The sequence below is a fragment of the Aegilops tauschii genome, chromosome 1 (assembly GCF_002575655.3).
Source record: "Aegilops tauschii subsp. strangulata cultivar AL8/78 chromosome 1, Aet v6.0, whole genome shotgun sequence".
Lineage (NCBI taxonomy): Eukaryota > Viridiplantae > Streptophyta > Magnoliopsida > Poales > Poaceae > Aegilops > Aegilops tauschii.
In genome coordinates, this window is record NC_053035.3 from 298,369,703 (window position 1) to 298,373,247 (window position 3,545).

The following is a 3,545-nucleotide window of genomic DNA, read 5'->3' on the forward strand; positions in this document are numbered from 1 at the left end:
GAAAGCACACAAGGGTTTTATGCTTGGTTACAGAAAGGACTCGCACACCTACAGAGTCTTCAACACCTATCACCACAAGGTCGTTGAAACTGTAGATGTGTGGTTCGATGAGACTATCGGCTCACAAAGAGAGCACCTACCTCCTGTGCTAGATGAAGTACCTCCTGAAGGATCCATTAAGCTCAAGGCCACTGAGGATGTCACACCCACTGAAAAACCTGCTGAAGAAGTTATTCCAGATCGTGAGGACAATCATACTGGTGCACCTGAGGAAAATGGCTCTGAAGAAAATGCTCAGCCCAATCAAAGTCATCAACCTGCCCATCCTCGCTGGCAAATGAAGTGCAGATTGACAAAATCCTCGACGACATCAACGCACCAGGTCCTCTCACACACTCAAAAGCTTCACATTTGTCTAACTTTTGTGGGAACTTTGCTTTCGTCTCTATCACATAGCCCACCAAAGTTGATGAGGAATTTCTGGAGCCTGAGTGGTTTCAACCTATGCGAGAGGAATTGCATCAATTCGAGCTCAACAACGTGTGGGAACTTGTTAAGCGACCAGATCCTCGCAAGCATAACATCATAGGTACCAAGTGGATCTACCGCAACAAGCAAGACAAAAATGGCCAAGTGGTGACGAATAAGGCTCGTCTTGTAGCTCAGGGCTACACAAAGGTTGAAGGAATTGACTTCGACGAAACTTTTGCTCCTGTTGCTAGACTTGAAGCTATTCGCATATTGCTTGCTTATGCTAACCATCATAACATCATCTTATATCAAATGGATGTGAAAAGTGCATTCCTCAATGGTAAGCTTGAGGAATAAGTATATATATATGTTGCTCAACCCCCGGGTTTTGAAGATCCTAAGCATCCTGACAAAGTCTTCAGACTCAACAAGGCCCTCTATGGCCTCAAGCAGGTCCCTCGGGCGTGGTATGATACACTGAAGGAATTCCTTAGGAAGAAAGGCTTCAAACCCGGTTCACTTAACCCAACTCTTTTCACCAAAATATATGATGATGAATTATTCGTGTGCCGAATATATGTGGATGATATTATCTTTGGCTATGCTGACGAACGTTACAATGATAAATTTGGATACATGATGCGTGATGAATATCAAATGACTATGGTGGGAGAATTGAAATTCATTTTAGGTCTCCAAATTCATCAACAATGCAATTGCGTCTTCATATCTGAAGAGAAATACCTCAAGGATGTGTTGAGGAAATTCGGCATGCAAGATTGCAAAGGCGTCAAAATCCCTATGCCCACAAATGGCCATCTATGCACCGATGAAAATAGTAAAGACTTCGATCAAAAGGTATAGCGCTCCATGATTGGCTCTTTATTGTCTCTATGTGCATCTAGGCCAGATATTATTCTTAGTGCTTGCATGTGTGCCCGTTTTCAAGCTACATCGAAGGAATCACACCACAAGGTTGTGAAAAATATTCTTTGATATCTAGCACACTCCAACACTTGGATTATGGTACCCCAAGGGCTCAGATTTTGATCTCATTGGATATTCTAACTCTGACTATGCTGGTGATCGAGTGGATCGCATGTCAACATCAGGCACATGCCATTTCCTCGGACGATCCTTAGTATGTTGGTCCTCGAAGAAGTAGAACTGTGTATCACTGTCTACTGCTGAAGCTAAGTATATTGCTGCTGGTTCTTGCTGTGCTCAGTTGCTGTGGATGAAGCAAACCCTTAAGGACTATGGCATCATCATGAAGAATGTGCCACTCTTCTGCGACAATGAGAGTGCCATAAATATTGCTCACAACCCAGTCCAACACTCGAAGACAAAGCACATCCAGATTCGTCATAATTTTCTTCGTGATCATGTGTTGAAGGGCGACATCTCCATCGACCACGTGAAGACTGAAGAACAGTTGGCAGATATCTTCACAAAGCCCTTGGATGAGAAGAGATTTAGCAAGTTGTGGTGTGTTAAATATCTTAGAATCTTCGAATGTTCTTTGAAAGGACACACATCCTAACACTTATGCAAAATTGATGACTTAGATGTGCAACACATGAAGTAACGTTTTTCTTCAATCAATGAAGACTAACCCTCTAAGTGTGAACAAGTTAATGAAGAATTTGATTCTCAGAGCCTTACGACAATTGTACGGGGTGTCTGGAATCATCATTCTTATACGGTGGATCACGCCACCAACAAAAGTTGAAAATCTTCAAATTTGAGTTTTTCTTCATTTTGCAAAATTCTTCAATTTTCAAATTTCTCAAGTTTGCAATTTCTTCAACTTTTCGACTGATGTTGTTCATTGACTATATATATATATATATAGGGCTGGACTATTCTGTTACCCATAACAGAATAATATTCTGTTACCCCCCCCCCCGCCCTATATAGGCGCGACGCGCCGACCATCGTAGAATCCCCCCGACCCAGCCCGAACCCAACCCGCCTTCTTCCGCCGGAGGCAGCCGTCGTGGGCGAGCGAGCGACGGCGGCAACCGGAGCGAGGGAGCCCGCGGCGCCGTGACAAGCCGGCGACGGATCCGCCGCCGTCTCCTGCCTCCTTCCGTCGCCGGATTCATCGACGGGGCCGTGATCCGCCGTCTCCTGCCTCCTTCCGTCGCCGGATCCATCGGCGGGGCCGTGATCTACCGTCACCAGATCCAACGACGGGGCCGTGATCCGCCGTCTCCTGCCTCCCTCCGTCGTCGGATCCAACGACGGGGCCGTGATCCATCGTCTCCTGCCTCCCTCCGTCGCCGGATCCAACGACGGGGCCGTGATCCGCCGCCTCCTTCCTCCCTCCATCGCTGGGGCTCCTTCTTCGGGGCAGTGATCCCCACAAGGTGCTGCCTCCCCGGACCTCTTCGCCAGACGTCCACCACAAGGAGGAGCTGCATCAATGGCGCCGCCTCCCAAGAACATGCCAGTACGCTGCCCACGAGAGGAAGAAGAAGAAGTCAGTCCACTGGAGGTAATGTCTGCTTCCCACGTTTGTATCAGTACATCAGTTCATCAGTCCTGCTATGAAGAAGAACCTGATAGTACATTGCAAATGCTTGATCAGTTCATTACACCCCTGCCACTTGATGCACACTTTCGATGTCGAGGTTACTGTCAGTACCTCTAATATTCTAGCTTCAGTTCAAAACCAAAAAACATAAACTTATGCATCAGTCCAAGGAGCTACTACGCTTTATATAAGGTTCAGCTACCACTGCAAGTTGTATGATGTTATTTCTAATAGTACATGCCATGTAGTTGCGTCAGTTCGAACTAGTGAAAGAATGTTGTTGAAAAAATAATACACATGTTACACAGTAAGTTCAATGATACATAAACTAGGAGTACTTCTAGTGTAGTTGCATAAGTTATAGATGAACAAAAGAGAAGACATGCATCAATTTTATATATATGCATATCCATACATCTCTGAAGTTCAATGTTCAGTTTACAAGCAGTGCCAAAAAATAGTACATCAGTACATCAGTGTTGAACATATACGGTTATACTGTTCGACTGAAAACGAAACCAGATACAAAATAGAG